The 6454-nt window shown below is 36.2% G+C and overlaps 1 long non-coding RNA gene across 2 annotated transcripts; it reads left to right on the plus strand.

Moving 5' to 3' along the window:
* Positions 1-2884: 2884 nt before the first annotated feature.
* LOC147410849 (uncharacterized) lies at positions 2885-6109 on the plus strand. 2 transcript variants are annotated; one of them, XR_015179668.1, is made up of 3 exons: positions 2885-3321; positions 3802-5524; positions 5685-6109. It is a non-coding gene; the product is annotated as an uncharacterized LOC147410849 (long non-coding RNA). The 2 variants fall into 2 exon arrangements; XR_015179657.1 differs by having other exon boundaries at positions 5321-5524.
* The last annotated feature ends 345 nt before the right edge of the window (positions 6110-6454 follow it).

Raw genomic sequence — 6454 nt, forward strand, 5'->3', positions numbered from 1 at the left:
TTCAAATGTCGAGCTCAACAATTATAACAAGGTCAATCTCAACAATGTGGAAGTTGATTTTAATGATTCATGTTCAATTATCGAGATTGACGATTTGCAATTGTACAATATTGATCTCAATGATTTGAATTGTCTGAACTTGACAATTTGAATCATCGATCTCACCACTTGAGGGTCAGGGGGCATTAAAAAAGGAAAAAAAAAAGTCTACTAAATTGACCATCAAGTTATCGTGGAAAAATTGGGGGTGATTTAGAAAGAATTGTCTCATCTTCCTAGTTTATTAAGGTCAAATAGCGTGACATGGTCTATTTATATATATAGTGTTGAGTTCGACAGACAAAGTGTTTTGTCCTATATGGGCTAAAAGTTTTGGAATGACTTGATTTTTTGTGAAGAGATCAACCTATTCTAAAATTTATAACCCTAGTTCACAAGTTGAAGAATCATGGATCGTCAATTTTTATCGTCACTTTGTAATCACTTTTCATAGGGTTAGAGGTTTCAGAATGGGCTAATTTTAGTCATATAAGACAAAACTTTGTCTACAATTTTGTCTACCAAACTTTGTTTATATATATAGGGAAGTTTTCAAAAGCCCTAAAGAGAACTAAACATTGTGCCAAACATTTTTCAATACATGGGCTTGAAGTTTTAGAATGGTCTGGTTTTTTGTGAGGATGATATCTATGGTAAGGAGATCATCCTTATCAGAAATCTACCCATTCTGAAACTTCTAACTCTAATTTACAAGTTGAAGAATCATGGATCGTCCAATTATTGTAAATCACTTTTGATGGGTTAGAAATTTTGGAAGGGGCTGATTTTGGGGAGGATGATCTCACAAAGAATCGGCCCATTCCGAAACTTCAAGCCCATGTATTGAAAGATGTTTGACTTTCTTTAAGACCTCTGAATACTCTCTATAAATGTGTGATTTTCAATTTTCAAAGATTACTTCTATGAAGGTTTGGAGTCGCCACCATTCATTTTTATAAAAAGGTATGAATGGTCACCCGAAATGTATTTTTTAGAAAAAAGTGTTGTTTTAGCGTTTAGTGACTCTCATACGGATAAAACATCGATCCACCTAAGATCTAGGTAAATGACTTGATTAGAGAAAGAGGAAGGTATTAAACACCCTTTTCTCTCCACCAATCGGTAGTAACCTCAAAAAGTAACTCGATCATTTTGAAATAAATAAAATAAAATAATCACATGAATAGCAATTTGTATCATAATAAAGGATTTATTATCAACTTGGATTATAGGGATCATCTCATTGAAGAAAATGTTCCTTATAGAATTTAGCCTTGAGAACAACATATATTTATTTTGGAAAAATATTGGTTAATGATTGTGGGTCCATTATCATGGGTTGAGAAGGACCCGAATACCGATTACCTCAAAACAAGTTAGAGGGTTTAAAACTGTTTTCTTTTTAAGGTAGTTACAACCCATATACATTCAACTTAACCAAAATCCAATCTACCAAAGATAGGGGAAGAGGAACATTACATCTTAAGAGTTTTTCTAAAAGAAAAATTAAAGAGGTAAAGGGTGAGGTAGAAGCGGAAAGTGGAGAGGGGAGATGTAATATTTATACTCATCCTACCTTGAGGATTGGACCTTCATTTTCTTCTTAGGTCCTTAGTAGAATTGTGAGAGTAAAAAAAAATTTAGAATAGAGAAGAGTTGAATAAATGAGTTGAGAAAATTAAATTTTTTTTAAAAACTTAGACTTGGTACCCTCTTTTAGGAGGTGATGGGATATTTATAGGGATGGAAGGTTACTTTTGATGGTAGAATTGAGTGAAAAAGTAGAAAAGTAAAGAATGACATGAGATTTGAAAGTGAGGGGTATGAAATTTAGAGTTGAGATGAGGGTATTTATGGAATAAGGGGTAAATAGATGATTTTTTATCCAAATGATTTGGATCCTCTCCAACCCATTGGCTTAAGTGGTTAGTGAGGTGAAATGATATGGTATTTAGTAGAAAGAATGTGATTAAGTATTAGGTGGGATAAGGGGGTGTGGTGTTTGGTTAAGAGAATGATGTGTGTAAGGAGTTAGGTGATTAGGTTTCGGGATGATGAAGGGGATAATGACAAGTGTCCAAAAGGTGTGAAGATAGAGTATTTAGGTGAATTGATCGAGAGAAAGAGATATGGAGATAAGTTGAAAGTGAATGATAAGATAAATGTATGATTGTGATGTGGGTTGGTAATTTTTTTAGAAAAAGATTAAGTTTATAACATGGAGTGTGGGGGGTGATTTTGCTAGAGAAAAATGATGGGTTAAGTTAGGTATAATGACTTTTGGGAAGTGGGTTGTAATGAGGACAGGTGTCCATTTGATGATCAAAGGTTATTTGATTAATGTAAATAATGGTTTGTGAGTAATGATTTGTGGATTAGGGTTGTGGATGTGGGGCTTTGGTATATTAGGCTTAGGATTTTAGATTGTTGGGATTTGTTAGGGTATATTTTAAAATAGAATTTTAAATTTTAGGGTTTGGGTGGTATGGAGTTAGGGTTAGGCTAAATGGGGTGAGGTGAAAATAATTTTTAGGGAATTGAGGGTTGGTGGGCCTTAAGCGGGCTTGGAGTATTTTCAATTCCAAAAATAAAACGGTGAAAGATGGGGAAGGTGGGGGACATATTATGGGTCCATTAGACTTTTAGGGGTCTCAGAAGCCTTCAAAATGATCAAAATGCCATGTTTCAACGATTTGAGCTATTTAGGCCCGTTGGCAACTTTTTATTAGAAAAACATTTTTTTAGGCTCTTTCGAGTGGGGGTCCATTCAAATTGAGGGGTCTGCACTCTCCATATATATATATAGATAGGGAAGCGTTCGGAGGCATTAGTTTTATCAGTCGTTTTAACAAAAGTAACCCGACCGTTGGATATTGTTGAATCGGACGGTCGAGATTGTTGATTGCGTTTAAGTTATAAGTTATGGGCTTTTTACAGCGCCATCCCTCATGTTTGGCGTTATTAGTGCCACCTCCCTGAGTGAAAAACAGCAATCAGCTCTGTCTGTTCTCTCTAAACTCTCGATCAACTCTCTCTCTCGCTCTCGCTCCGCTGAAACCCTCTTCTCTCTCGCTGCAACTCCATCGACGAAAACCTCTCTCTCCCTCTCTCTCTCTCTCTTTCTCTCTCTCACTCCGCTGAAACCCTCGAACCTCCTCACTCTCACTCTCTCTCGCTGCAACTCCATCGACGACGCACGAACACGAACGGCTCCTACTAAGTTACACTCTCTCTCGCTTTCGCTTCAACTTCGTCTCACGAACACGAACGGCTCCGACTAAGGTTTGATTTTGATCTTCACTTTGATGCATCTATGATCCATGATATACATTGATTTCTTTATCAATTTGGGGATCTATATTTTCTTGGTTCATTCTATTGATTTACTAGTTTACCACATGAGTCTAAGCTTCTGGCCATTTTTTGTCTTTATTTTATTTTCATCCTCATTCAAGCTTAGAGAGGAAATCTCAACGGTTGGGTTTTTTTTTCAATCGATAAAAGTGGAAATATTAAAGGTGCATGGAAATTTCAAAAAGAAAACAACAAAGAGAGATGCAAGGACTGAGACTTCAAAGCCTGGGTTCATACAGCACACAATTATTAGGAAAATCTACTTATTAAGTCCACTATTTTTTAACACAAAATCATAAAAATCAGCCCCCCAATACGGCAATCCGTGTATACACACAAAGGAATCGATTCCCTTTACTATATGATATAATTAGTATAACTAAAACAAAGGAATCTTTGACATTGCAGATGAATCAAGTGCAGTCAGAGCTACGGCTTGCTCGTAATTTGATTGCCGAGCGAGACTCTGAGGTTCAGCACATCAAGTGCAATCAGAGCTATGGTGTTTATTTTACGATTTTGATGATTTTTTTGCCCTTAATCGAGCAAAATTATTTTTTTTCCTTTACAAAATTATGGTGTTTAATTTTAACTGTGGTAACTGGGTCAGTCCAAATCTGCCTAAGGATCTGTGTTTGAACTTGACAAACATGGGTATGGTTGTTAACTCATTTGAATTAACAGAAGACATCGATTTAGACTATTTAATTGAGGAACAAGACTCATTCAAGTGATCCAAAATTTATTACCTTGAGATAGTGATTTTAAACCATAGGTACAACAATACAAATAATAATAAATACAGTGGGAATACAGTAGTTAAAACATTTAAAACTGCCTTCACCTGAAAAATGGATCACTCGAACGAGTGACATTCAAGATTTTCACATCTTGATATGGTTTGTCAGTCCTGTCTGTCTTCACCTTCTCTATACCCTGTGTACAGCAAGCACAAGTCAGACTCGACCAAGTAGACCTGTGAAATGATAAACAAGCACAAGAAAGAGTGAGTGTAGAAGTGAAAGCCCAATGATAATGTGTGCTTATTATCCAGCCATGGGGTGGCAACAGTGGTGATAAAGAACTGAGAGCCATTGGTGTTTGGCCCCTGCATTTTCCATAGACAGTGTGAAGGGTCTGTCATGCCTCAAACTGGTTACAAAATTCTACCAAAATGAAAACCAGTTGTTTGGTGTCGTGAGTTGAACCTTAGACAAGTGGTTAAAACCATGGTCAGTTTATAATACTACAAAACATGGCTCCTCCTCTGATATAAAAGAAGTCCAGGCCCATTCATTAGCTTCTCCCATGAGAAGGCATACAAAATTAGAAAATCCCAAGAAAAGCTTGGCAATCAATCACCTCAGACTACTTTAAAATTGAGTAATATACAACCATTCACTCCCCAAAAAAAATTGAAATTTGGTGTCTGTTGTCCATTGGCATTGCTGCAGCCCCTTCATTGTTATGGTCACTTTAAGCATAGCTGCTTTTAAATGTTAACAGCAGCACAAATTACGAAATGCATGCTATTGCAAGGGTAAAACTTAAAACATATTATATTGTTGACACACATGAATGTTGCCTTCTTTTTTCAAAAGCAGACATATACAAGTAAATTTGTCTAGTTGACTTGTTTTTAGCTTGAAAGGTCATATGCTAATAGGGGTGCACCTTTATGTTAGATATGCTTGTTTTCAAAATCTATGAGAACTGTAGCTTCCTGATTGCCACTATTCTATAGGGAAGTCACCTCTCCAATATATATCTATACTATGATGGCAAAGAAAAAAACTTTCCACTTTGCATTTATAATATTTCCAACATATAGTAAGATCAGAGTTAAGAAAAAAGAACTGTAATTGCTAGAAAAGAATTAAACAAATGATTGCCATGCTCATACCAAGTGCTTTGATGTACTGAGAAGTGGACAGGCATTACCTTTTATGAAACTCATCTTCAAACTCCCTTCCCCAAATAGACTGCCCACCAGTACCATCTCCCAGAGGATCTCCTGTCTGTATCATGAAGCCTTTGATGACTCGATGGAAAATGAGATTATCTGAATATATCGAATATCTTAAAGAAGCTGTGTCCAACAACAGCAGATCTCACCCATACAGCAGTACATGTAAGTATCACTTGTACACGCAATTGATGTTGCCTTTTCAGCTTACCATCACTTTCTACATAGCGTCTAAATAACATTGTTTATGGTTATTATGATGACAAACATATGTTTCTAGTTACTTTTTCCTAATTTCTTGCTTTGGGATGCTTTATGGGTGAAGGTTTCTGAGTGGATGGATAACAAAGGTATTGGCACATTATCACCAAGTGACCATGCTATGCAATTAGATCTGATTGGTGGGGTACGTGGGCTGGAATCTGCTGAGAGTGGGTTACCTTGCTTTGTCAGGGTGATCCCATTGGAAATCTCCGTAAAAGATTGCACCCAGAAATGAATGAACGTGAGGCAGCCAATTTCATGATTCGCACATGCATCGATGCCTACAACAAGTGGACCATGGCTGGTTACGACTTGATACAATACATTTATGAATGAATCTGGTTTCCCCATCTCCTATTTGGTTGGTATTTCATGGGTGCTTTGTAAGAGGAGGTTGTTAATGTATTGAAACCTTTGACCATTGAGAATTTTTTTTTTTTTTGGGTTTCCTTTTGTTGTTAACATTTTGAGTTCTATAACTCATAGTTCTTGGCTATCAAAGATTACTAAAACTTATACTAAATCACCCCAAAAGAAAGCTGGATTAAATAAACAAGATTTCTATCCAAGAAAGATTTCTTCACTATCATGAGATTTATTGATTGCAAAGATATGTTTAAAGTACTCATCTTCTATGTAATGAAAATTTTCTTAGATAATTCCTATTGCACCCTGTAGACACCCCATTTTTGCATCCGCCTGATTAATCAACTCGTCAACCCGATCGTAAAAGTTCCCAATGATGGATGTCTATTCCAATGCTTTATTTTGTTACCAGATATGTTTCAGAAATTTGGATGAGGTATCTCGAATTGACAAAACTTAGAAACC

The sequence above is a fragment of the Akebia trifoliata genome, chromosome 1 (assembly GCF_017979445.1).
Source record: "Akebia trifoliata isolate Shusen 1 chromosome 1, ASM1797944v1, whole genome shotgun sequence".
Taxonomy (NCBI): Eukaryota; Viridiplantae; Streptophyta; class Magnoliopsida; order Ranunculales; family Lardizabalaceae; genus Akebia; species Akebia trifoliata.